We start from the raw sequence: 12,225 nt of genomic DNA, 5'->3' as shown, positions 1-12,225 counted from the left end.
TGAAATAACTGAACACATAAAGGCATAGGAGAAGTGGGATAAATACAAGATGGGTTTGCGAATGGTAGATTGTGCCAGGTTCCTTGGAGAGCTTTCACTGAACAGAAATCAAGGCCAGTGTGATGCCCCAGTCTAGCTGAGCTCCTCTTAAGCATTGAATATATTGTGCTGTACAGGGAATTTGTGATGGAGAAGACGAGGATTAAAACCTGTGTTCTGTTGTGGGGAAAGAGTGGTGTAAGAGGCACGGATGCAGATGTCTTGGGAAGGAGAAAAGGGAAAGTGGAAAGTGGTTTTGGAGTTGCTTGAGCTAATGAAGCACACTGCTGATAGAAAATTTGGGAGCGCTGTTGATTCAGATCAACTTAGAGAATTTGGGTATTGTGAAGTACGAAGTCAGTGCACATGGGACCCAATAACAGAAGTTGCTACCCTAAGGGACGGTCTCCTCAGCTTGGAAGACAGACGTAGTGAAAGCATTGGGAGCATTAAATGCTTTGGGAAGGAAGATGGACCACTCTGCAGCCTGGCTGTGAACGGAAAAACCACACTCCTAGAGTTTATGCATTTTATTGTACAACTACGGTAGTGTTAATATCGTTGTATGAGACACCAAGGAAAACCTGAGTGGGACAGTTGTGGTTACCCATGTTTAAGAATGGCAGGGTTACTGGGGTGACGAGGGAAATGGAGAACCTATTTTATGAAAGAAGGCTGAAAGAGCAGGGCTTGTTCAGCCTAATAACATGAAGACTGAGGAGAGATAGGCCTGCTCTCCAGAAATGCATCAGGGGGGTAAACACTAGGGAGGGATAAGAGCTATATAAGCTGAAATGCTGGCACAAGAACAAATAGGCAGGAACTGGCTCTGAATAAATCAAGGCTGGAAGTTAGAAGGAAGCTTTTTACTGTCAGAGGAAGGGGCTCTGCAACAGACCCCACCAGTGTAACAGGGACAAAAAACTCAATGGTTTTAAGGTGTTGTTTGATAAATGGATGAAATCTGTGCAGTTTTACTCTCCGTGATGTAAAGAACCAGACATGGTGACTTAGGATGGCCCTTCAAATTCAACACTGATGTTAACGTCCTAAGACATATAGAAGATAATGCATGGTACAATTGTTATGTTAGGCTCTCTGCACCTTTGGCAAACTCTGATTACCTGGCTACAGCAGCACAGGGGAAGGTGGAGAGGGGCAGGAATGAGATCTTGTTCACTGCTAAATCCAGTGTAACTACGCACTTGGTCACTGAGAGCAGTAGTGCTTGTGCTGGACTCTAACCCAATATTTTTAATGTTCATCGGTACCAGCTTCCTGCGTCATGCTTAGTGCCCATCCTCAGATCTGTAACTCTTCCTGCGACTGGTTAGCAGGAACTGAAGCCCACCAGTTGGCAAAGCATCTGAAAATTGACTCCTGAAATACTGTATTCTGCTGGTAAGTCCAGCAGCTAATCTAAGCAGGACAGAAATGGATGTTACCACAAAAGGCTGCAGCTAGATTGAGACATATTTAACTCCAAATTTCCCTGTACGCTACAGATGTTCCTAAGTACCCTATAGAGGTTTTCACCCCCCTCAGAGACTGTTTTTCAGAGAAAACCCTCCTGAGCCTGCACAAGTTTTGCAATCTTTTGTATTCTAAAACGATCAGTTAAAACACAAAGTTTGCGGAAGGTGAAGATAATCTGATGCAAAGCACCTGAAGGTCACAGAGCCCGAATATAAGGTCACCAAGGCATCTCCAGGTTCATGTCATCAGGTGGAAGAATAATGATAGATGTGTTTTGACAATGTTTATGTTTAATTTAACAATTAACACTGGCCTCACCTATTGATCTTTAAGCAAACATTCGTTATGGTGCACAATGACATTGCAGTTAGCAACTTCGGATTGCATTAGTGGCAGTTTCAGCTGAGCTGCATTAAGAAATGCTAATTGCAACAGTCTTGAGGAAGGAAAACTGAAACAAAAGGGTATCTACACATCTTTGGTGAATGTTCCTGGTCTGGACAGAGATGCCTTTAGCAGGGGTCTTAGAGGGTAAACAGCACTTTTCTCTTTCCCACTTGGGTGATATGTGTAGTTAAGTCTTATCTCATTGCTAGCTCTGAGTGAGATTGATCCTTTTTTAATTTACCGAACACGTCATTTAAACCACTTTCACACTGATGTGAACATTACCAATCTTTAGTTTTCATTATTCCAGTGTACGGGAGTGAATGTTTGCTGGGAGAGAGCGCTGAGGACCCTGACCAGGCAAGCGCTGTAAGAAGCTCAAAGTACAATGTCCCTCGAGTCTATGGATGGAGCAGCACTATGCAGGGTCCTGCTCTCTTATTCCCAGTACTACAGGAGAGCTCAGAGGTGAGTCTGAAGCCACTTGCTGCTTCCATCCCCAAATGTGCATGTCTGCCTCTTCCCTTGTGCCCACTCCTCCAGAGTCCTCGCAGCTCTGCAATGAATTGTAGCTCAACCCTGTGAATAATTGATTTCTGAGCATATCAACCAATGTGAAGGGCAAGGAGGAAAAATGCAGCCCTGTCCTTTATTGACAGCAGTGCTCTCACAGATTGTTTTAAACCAGCCCTGAAGCCATGCCTGGAGGCTGTACTCTATGTGCTTCACAGCTTCAATGCAAGAGGAACTACCTGGGCAGATTTCGGGGGAAGTAAATTGGAGTTTGGCAAAGGGCAGGAGGAACTAAACTGCAGAACCAAGGTGATGCATCCAGTCATACGTGAAGTCGGTGGGGCAGGCAAGAGACAACCAGAGCCCACTGTTTAGCAGCCTCAGCTCGGTGAGAGTATCCTAAAAGCTTTAACCATTTAGAAAGTGATGTGCATTGGTTATATCTGCTCTGGACTCATGATGGCTAGTGATTGAGTTAAGATTTCTTGGCAAGTTGCCTCTCATCAGAAGCACCACAGTGATAGTTTTTATGAAAGAAATGGAGCTTTACAAGATTGTGCAGAAGGCTTGCAGGTAGTGTAGTGATTGGGGAGCAGGACAACGTGTGGTAAATCAAAGGAACTGGCATTTGGACAGGCTGGAGGAGAAGGAGAGAAGCTAGAAAAAGGGAAGTCAAGTAGGTGAGAGGAGAGGTGATCAGAATGGGAATAGATATTTTAGCAAGGGAGTGACTGAGGAAAGGGCTGACTTGAAAACCTTCTCTGGAAGCTTCCTGATGTACTAGTTTTGTAGCCTTCTCCTGACCCTTTTTTTTTGTTGTTGTTGTGTCCTCAATTATTTGGGGTAAGCATTGTCCCTATCTTTGTTAGCTCATCTATACGTGCATGCAACCTAATGACATGGGTGAGCTACTTAATCCTAGTCTGTCGGTGTCATCCAGGATTAATTTACTCCCTGTTCAGCACTGACTGTCACTTGGATGAGTGTCTCCTGCACCATTTATTTCCTTCTGCTCTTTTCTTCCCCTTTGGCCGTGCCTTTGGCAAAGGGCCCTGCAGCTGAAATGCCCCCTGTGACATTCCTCCAGATTCCCCCATCCACGCTAAACAGTACAGACGTGCCTGCTTTGTCTGCTACCTCCATCTTAATGCTTTATCTGCTTACACAGTTAGTGTCTCCCCCCCTCCCCATTACTGACCTTGTGGATTAATGTATAGTACGGGACCGTAAGCTTTCTTGAAGGCTGGGTGAATTGTGTCCTCAGCTCCCCATCTGTCGCCATCGTCTCTTATTGCCTTCTGCACAGTGACACAGGCACAGCTGAGACTTCATAGGAAGCAGATGAAAGAGCTGGTTGGTGGTGGGTTTTTTGTTGTTGTTTTTCTTTCCTCTTTCTTTGTTTTTGACCTGGAGTTTCCAGTTTGGCAACTGGTCTCTACTAGTGCCTTCCTTTTGGGTGTCTGGTTTAATCAAGGGATTGCAAAGTCTGAATATTAATCAACTCTATTTAAAGAGGTTAGAGACAGGAGATGTATAACTGTGACAATGTAGAAATTTGGGTTTAATCATTGGTGTCCTGGTTGTGTGGCTGAAATGTAAAGGCTAAATATTTTGGAACAGAAGAGAAGATGAGACTACAGGATGAATGAGCTTCATGTTCTGAGGATTTGGGGGTCTCCTCCACAGCTAAATTGCACAAATTTAAATTGCACAGGTATCAGGAGTCTGGGAAGCAAAGCCCTGCCTTGGCCAGATGCAACCCCCTGGTAACAAGGCACAGAAAACAAGCTCATCCTCTGGCAAGAAAGATGGAGCATCCCGTGGAATCACACTGTTAATTGCAACCAACAAAGCAGGTATCCCAGCACAGGGTGTCTTTTATAAGGGAAGGTTTGTGGGGTGGGGAAAAGCAGTTAGTGCCCAGACTCATGATCAAGGTCTCAAGAGAAGGCAGTCCTAAGGAGTGGCATTTATTCACACAGCATGTGTGGGGCACTTTCTGGTGGTTTGTAGTTGGTTTTCCTGATGTCACTGTTTCTCCACGGAGCACTGGGTGAAGGTTTGTAGAGGGCTGGCCTCTCTCTTTCCTTTCCAGCCCTCACCAGTGAAAAGCTGCTTGAAAATACATTTAGCATTTTCCTTGCAGACAGCTTTGTAGCATGGCTAGCATGTGCTTTGGTGCAGAGAATTACATGCTGCTCTTCCTGAATGTTAACTTTTCCATTTTGTTCTGCACATACACTGGTATTTGCCCCCTACACAAACACAATCCACAGCTCTACATGCTATCACCTGTCTATAAATTCCATAACTGGGTTGTTCTCCCCAGGAACATTTGTTGTGTTATCGCATGTTTTGCCTCTTGAAATAGGCCGGGAAGTGATTTGCAATCATGGCTTCATCTGATTGAATGAAAATGGTAACAGAAGTGCCCAGGAGTCAGCCAAAGTGAGCCAGCGTCATCCAAACCTGGTACAAATTGCCCTGGTTCGTTTTGAAGCCTGGAGAGTTGAGGTGTGCCAGGAGTATTGTCACTGCTAAGAGTTAGAAAATGCCATTAAAGCCATTAGACAGACTGTGCTGCTAAGTGAAGGAGGTGCGAGGATTGAGTTCAAGCACCAAACTCCTTGTCATCCATCCCACTCACTGATTAAATATGTAATTCTGTGTACGGCTTCAGGCTCTCCAGTACCAGAAGGACACCAATTGGAGTGAGTCCAGCTGAGGCCATCAAGGTGACCAGGAGCCTGCAGCACAGGATGCGCACAGAGAGACTGGGAGTGCTGGGTTTGTCCAGCCAGAGGGAGGGAAAGCTGAAGGGAGATCTACAAGCTGGCTTCAATGAATTAATCATTATACAGAAGACAGAGCCAGATTATTCTTGGAGGTAAAGGACAAGAGGAAACAGTCACAAATTGTGTCATAGAAAATTCCAGTTAGGTATTAAGAAAAACTTCTCCACATGAGGGTACGCTGGAACAGGGGATCGCGAAGGTTGTGGGAGCTCCATCCTTGCAGATGTACAACACTGGATGGATAAGTCCTTGAGGTACCTGATCCAAAACTTGAAGTTAGCCCTGCTTTGAGTGTGTGTATGGGATGGACTTTGAAAAGTCACTTCGTTCTTCTTCAGTTCTAATATTATCTCACTCCCTGCCTCTGTTCTGGAGTATTCAACTGTGTGCTTCCATGACCAGTGTGACAGAGGAGCCAGCTGTGTGCATGGTGGAACACAGTTGGCCATCTATGTTTGAGAAGAGCGTTTTGTCCCTGACCATCTTTTATTTTAGTTCAGGCACAGACGTAGAAAGCAATGGCTTTGTAATAAAGAAGTGACCTCTCAATAGAGATCTCTTACTGTTCGTTGAAAAACCGGATTTCTGTCCCATGGGAAATTCTGGTATTTTCATATTTGTTTTCATCTCAAATTGGAACACATAGTTCCTTAAAAAGAATTGATTTGCAAATGTCAGAGCATTTCATGTTGACATTTTGAGCTAAAATGAAAGAGTTTTGCTTGAATCAGGTCATCATTCACGTCTGCCTGAACAGCCCCATGCTCACGGGAGCTGTAGCTTTGCTTCCTGTGATCCCAGACAAACCCACCACTGCCTGAACTGTTTCTACCATAATGTGCCCTTATTTCTTCCAGCAGCTGAGTTGCTTGGAGGAATCGCAAGTCTCCCAGAGCGCAGTGTGCTGGCTCAAGCAGATGTAGAACAAAACAAGAACCATCGGTTTTCTCTTTGGAACGTTTCTGGGAAACATTTCTTCCCTGTGTGGGAAATCTTGTTTTGCACAAAATGTCACTTCCTGAAGGGAAAGTAGTTTGTTTTCCCTTCTTTCTAAGGGAAAATGTTCAGTCAGTGTAATATGCAAGAAATACGTTTGCACACAAGTGTATGAAGGTGTTTCTTTTCTACTTGAACAAATGTTGCAGCCACGTTCGTTTCCAACATGTGAGCTTAGACTTTTCTCCGTTCGTTTCAGTGGAGCTAATCCAGCCACAGTGGCATAGATAGAACTAAATTTGGACCAAAGAGGAGACTTACTGTTTTTAATAATAACACAAGGATGGAGCCACAGCTGGTATGAAACCAGGAAATCAGTGGAATTTGGATGGCTTACACCTGCCAAGGATCAGCCCCAGAAATATTAATAGCTAACTACCTGTAGTGCTTACAAATGTACTTACAGTCCATCTCCAGTGCTGTCTTGGGCAGAAGACAGCACATTTGCAGCCTTACTTAGTCTAGCAAGGAGGGTTTTTCATGCTTTCTGCTCTGTTAGCAGCATCCATGGTAGATCTCCTCTCCTGCTCCTTTTCCTCCCAGCCAAGACTGTTTGTCTAAACCCTCTGCAGTATCAACCTGCAGATCTTCTCTTGTTTCTGTGCTCTAAACCATGTACTTTGCAAAGTCAGTGTGAGCTGAATGCAAGCATCTGAGGACAGAATTTGGGCTTAAAATTTGTAGCCCATTAGGAGCATGCTAATTGCCTAGGGTGACACCCAGCTGACAGCTGGTTTGATGGTAACTACGTCCTCATTCCTGTTTAAAATTCTGTCTCCTAAATAAATGAGTGATGGGATCGATAGCCTTGCTCTGTTAACAGGAGTGCTGCGATGCACCACTGTGACTTTGACTTCACTATTTTCTTTGCCAACTAATTATGACAAAAATGACATATCAGGTGATCTTTGCTTGTTCCTGAGACACTTTTAACACCATCTCTTAGGCTCTTTTCCCAGAACCCATGGCTTTTGTCATTTGCTTCTCTGATTTCCTGTTCATTACATTTGTTGACAAGTGCTCAGATGAATTCATCTAAGTTGTGTCCTTGCTGTTTCCTCACCATTTCCTCTTGCATGCCAGGGTGGGTATTTAAATATATAGCTCACTTGATTGCTTGCACAAATGTTTGCTGATGAAGGTATCTACGCAGTGAGAAAATGTCAATCAACTTAATTGCATGTGCAAATTCCACTCTGCATGTGTAAATACAGGATCTGTGTGCAGTTGAAGTATCTATACTGAGAAATTGGACTTTGCTATCTTTTTAATACTTTCATTAAGAAAAGTTTTTTTTTGCCTTGTGATGTTTTTTGCCTTGTGATGTTTGGGCCTCACAGAGGTTTGAAGCCCCCTAAAGGGGATCTGGTGAGCTCTGCTGTGGCTTGAGTTGCTTGCACACACACACACTCCCTGTGATGGAGATGGCAGAAGGAAACATGTTGTCAGCCTGAGCGGCTTTGACTCTCGGTCCAGCATCTTAGAAATAAAAGTTCAGCAGTACCTTAAATACAAAGCTTGCCTGGTTTTGTCCTGGCAAGCAGGGGTGCATGTTCCTTTCTGCCAGTGCTGTGATGGGTGACGTAACTGCCAGCAAAAATGGTGAGATGAATTAAAGCAGCAGCGATGTCTTCCCTTGGTGCAGCGAGGACAGGCAGGGCTGGGTGTCAGATCCGTTCACACAGCCTTGGGCTGTGAATACATGAAATGGACAGTTAGGAAGGGTCAATGTCACATTTACATCACTGAGAATAAACAACTAGGGGAAATGCCCAGTTTGCTCAGTAAAAAGTGATAAGATGTGGATTGGGAGGCTCAGGGGAACAAAAGACCCACAGATCATTTGAAGCTGTACGTCCAGAAGAGAGAACATGTATTTTACTGGCCTGCTAAACATCAGAGACCTTCTATCTGTGTGTTCAAATCTCTGCATAGTTGGTTAACCTGGTCATCATGAAAGAAATGCAGTGAATTTCTCTCTTTGCAATCTCTGGATGAGATTTTCTTACTTTGCTGGAGCACTTTCCATGGGAACTTCTCTAATAAATCAAAGCAGACATCCCCCTAACTCTCTATCAGATAGAAGGCAGCACCACTTGCTTCAGAATAAGGTGAAGCAAATCCTGCAATGGGAAGCTAAGGAATAATTTGCTGCAGATAAAGTTACTTTGCTGAGAGGTTATCGTCAGCCACAAAGCAGGAGGCTTGCTATCTGATCCCAAGCAGCGTGAATCTTTACTTGCCACTCTGCAGGAGAATAAGATCTCCCCATTGTTCCTGGCCGTGGTTTCCAAAATCCATGATTTCTGCAGGATGGGTGCCCCCTGTCTCTAGGTGGAGCTGTATTTCACTGGTGTGCTGGGTACAGGACCCGCAATGCCAGACCCTCCCTTTCACAGCCTGTTGTCAGGAATATCACTATCTGCTGGCTGTTCTCCCTGGCCTTCTTTCTGTCTCTCCTTTTGCTTTCTCTAAGGATATTTATGTTAAAAAAAAAATAGAAAAGGAAAAGAAAATGATTGTGTAACCCCCAGTACCGAAATCTGATTAGGAAAAGGCACAGTTTTTCAAAGAGCCCTGGGAGAGGTAGGGGCAAATTGTCTGTTATGAGTTACTCTGAAAGTTGTCATGCATTATATTGCCATAAAATAACAATCAGGAGCTGGAAGTACATGGATTATTCCCATGAAAAGCCACTTCTCCCAAATGGCAGCCCCACATTAAACCAGTTGTGTACATAATGTTTCATTAGAAATAATATTGCTATTAACAGATGTCCATTTTCAGCACGGCAAACGTAGCTGGGATTTTATTGTTTCTCACTTCCACATAAATGGATCTTGCATGGCGGTAGCCATGAATATGAAAAGCTGAAATTAAACGTTCAGGTAATAAAGCTCGGGTTAGCCGTCTTCCCCAGAATTTTGTGTGCCTTCCAAAGAGCAGGCAAACACAAATGCCAAGTTTTAAAGTGCTAACCTGCTGCAGTTTTGGAGTTGTTTTCTGGGTTGTGTCTGCCTCATTTCCAGATCCATGCAAACAAACCTGCAGATTAGTGCGTGTGCTTGTGTGTGTGTGTGTGTGTGTGCGTGCACGAGTAACCCAATTTCTGCCTTTCTTACTTGGCCCAGATTAAAGGCCAAGCCCCGCAGTGTGGTGGTGAAACATCCAAGCTGGAGCGGGGGCTTAGCGTTTGCTGTATTTGATGTAACAGGTAGATAGAAATGTTCCCTCGCGGGAACAAGTTTGTTTGGTGCAGATCTCTCGTTTTACTTATTTACCGATGGTCGCAGTCTTATTTTGATGCAAAACTCTGCCTGCCTCCCCCACCCCCCCTTCCCCTCCCGCCTTCCCTAGAAGTGACATGATCAAAAGCTATTTCTTCTTCAGAGTGATTTCCAGTAACCTCCGGAGCAGTTTTTTTAATTAAATAAACCTCATCTTGTCTAGCTTTCTGGTCAGCATTTTGAACCCCCTGCAGATGGGTCTGAAGGATTAACAGCAAATCCTCCTCGACCCAGCTCAAGCAGATGGGCGGCATGTGTCTGATAAATACTAGGACAAGGTCTGCTTCCTCGTGTTTCCAACAGATAGACGGTATACCCTGTAAATTAAATTTAAAATGGTGGCCCTTTCAACCCGTAGAATAGCAGAGGAAAAGGAATACAAATGATATGAATTTCCTATTTCTGGCACATTGTCACCTCGCGACCAGTGAGTCAAACATCACCTGTTGGCCGAGTGGCACCTCCGGGGAAGGCTGGGTCAGCAGTGTGCTGAACTTACTGCGAGCACAATGAGCCTGGCCCTGTGGCTGCTGCGTCTCCTCGCTGATGGCTTTTATTTGCATATCAGTTTGCAGGGCATCCTCTTTCCAAAGGGATGTCTCTGGCACTGGTGCCCATAGGGGCTGTTGCAATAGGAGGAGCAAGGTGCATTCCTCAGAGCAAGGGAGCTGTGTTCAGATACCCGAGAGTACGCTGGGATGCTGGGAGACCTTCCCCAGCTGTTCACTGTGATGGTCTGGAGTGGAAAACTCTGCTCCTGGGGGACAAAGGCAGACCTTAGAAATAGAGGGAGGTCTCTGTATAAGCCACACTTGCTTTGACAGAGATCTTCCAGCTCCATGGGTTTGCCATTTCTTTAGTATGGCTATTTTCTAAAAATGAAGCAAACCCTTTCTTCTTCCTCCATGTATTTATTTTTGATTTTTGGGGGGTTTATTTGTGTGTTTTGGTTGTTTTTCGTGTGTGTGGTGTTTTTGTTTTGTTTGTTGTTCGTTTTTTTCATTTGAAGAGGAAAAGCATAGGCATTTTTAGGTGTTTTGCTTTACCTGTCTTTATTCTTGCAACTTCTTGCCCCCTAGGATGGTGGTCACTCTGGAACTGCTCACAGACAGAAAGATTTGGCTATGTTTGCACCGTGCATGGCCACTTCCCGACAGCATTAGTGGAAACTGCCTTTCCCCGGTGACCTTGCTGCTAAGCTGGAGACTGCCAGGGACTGTCACCTCCAATGACACTGCTCAGAGGGTCCTTGTCAGAACAATTACCACTGGTATGTCACTATATCGTCTTGCAGAGCCTTAGGCTCATGAGGGAAGATAGCTCTGATGTTTGGGGTAAAAAATACTGTGTTGAGTGGCCAGATTTCAGGGATGTGACATCTCTGTAAAGTCAGTGACTCTGCATCTGTGCAAAACAGGTAAGGAGTTGGTGGGAGCAATGCAGAAGCAGCACATAAGGATGTCATCTGAAGGTTCACTTAAAACTGAAAATGGAGAGATTGGGTGTGAGGTTATCTCCATTAGAGACATCAATATGTAGTAAGGAGTGGGTTTTCCTTTTCTAAAACATCGGTTTTCTCTCTCAGATAATTTAGGCTATGATTTAAAGAAGAGAAAAACAACCAAGACTATTTGACAGTAGCAAGGAAATAAATCAGACTTTCTTCCCAGGGTATTCAAGAAGCTGCAGGGTTGTATCTTCTGGAGAGGCCTTTGTAGATAAGGCTTTGTGGGATGGATACTCTCTTGGAAGGGTGGTAGCAGTGGAAAAGTGGGAGAATTAAAAGGAAGGGTTTAAAATGCCACAACGCTTGTGGACTAAACGTTCAGCTGTTGGAAACCAGCTTACTGTTGACTGTGGGTGGACTTGCATTATGTTACACAGCTAAAAATCTGGTCCATGGAATCAGAAACAGCATAAAAGAAGGGAGGCGTCCAGCCTATCTTCTTGCTCCTGGGCAAGTTTTGATTGTCTTTGGACTCTGTTTTTGCTAGTTCTCATTTTTAATTATCTAAATGACACTTTCCACATTGTTTCTTTCAGCAAGATCAGTGTGGGCATAAAAAACACATTTCCTCATCCATTGCTCATCCCTCAGGATTGTAAAGTGCCAAGGTAGAAGCAATTTCTTTTTTGATACATGCCCATATCAGCTCACCTTTAATCCTTGTGATGAGAAATATTTAAACTTCTTAATGATGGCCTGAAAATTTGAGTGAATGAATAAGTGAGAAACAAAACCATTCACTAACTTTCTTTTGCAAATAATCACAATGGTTTAGAAAATGAGTTAGCATTTTTTTGACTTTCCCAAAATATTTTCCTTTTCATCACTTCAGCTGTCCGTTTTATCTTATCTGCTTGCACAGCTATGATGTTGGACTTAGATAACTCCATGCCTTTTCATGGCTTAGCACAAGAAAGTTAAGATAAGTGGAAGTGGAATGGTATATTGTCAGATAATGTAGTGTCCCTGACAGCACATACCCGTCTACCCACCAAAGGTTTCCTCATTTGCCTATGGGACATAAGAATGTACTTTGAGGCAGAGGAGGCATTAAACCACACTGTTGCCGGGCAAAGCAGGGCTCAACTGTCAATTTTAAGAAGCACAGGTCTGGTATATTAGAGAACTTCTCAAAGAAAATCCTTTATTTTTTGTGGTAGGTGGAAAATTTCAGGTATAAAATGCCTGTGCAAAAGATTTGTTTGTAGCTGAGTATGTAGCAGTT

At 44.0% G+C, this 12,225-nt stretch overlaps 1 long non-coding RNA gene across 2 annotated transcripts; it reads left to right on the top strand.

Annotated features, from left to right (window-relative positions):
* The first annotated feature begins 1,567 nt into the window (after positions 1-1,567).
* LOC136791003 (uncharacterized) lies at positions 1,568-7,455 on the top strand. 2 transcript variants are annotated; one of them, XR_010832046.1, is made up of 3 exons: positions 1,568-2,370; positions 4,130-4,271; positions 5,096-7,455. It is a non-coding gene; the product is annotated as an uncharacterized lncRNA (long non-coding RNA). The 2 variants fall into 2 exon arrangements; XR_010832045.1 differs by lacking the exon at positions 5,096-7,455 and adding an exon at positions 4,787-5,062.
* Positions 7,456-12,225: the final 4,770 nt, after the last annotated feature.

Source organism: Anser cygnoides, chromosome 5 (genome assembly GCF_040182565.1).
Source record: "Anser cygnoides isolate HZ-2024a breed goose chromosome 5, Taihu_goose_T2T_genome, whole genome shotgun sequence".
In the NCBI taxonomy this organism is placed as follows: domain Eukaryota; kingdom Metazoa; phylum Chordata; class Aves; order Anseriformes; family Anatidae; genus Anser; species Anser cygnoides.
The sequence above is the reverse complement of the archived record's forward strand: the minus strand, read 5'-3'. Positions and strand labels throughout refer to the sequence as shown.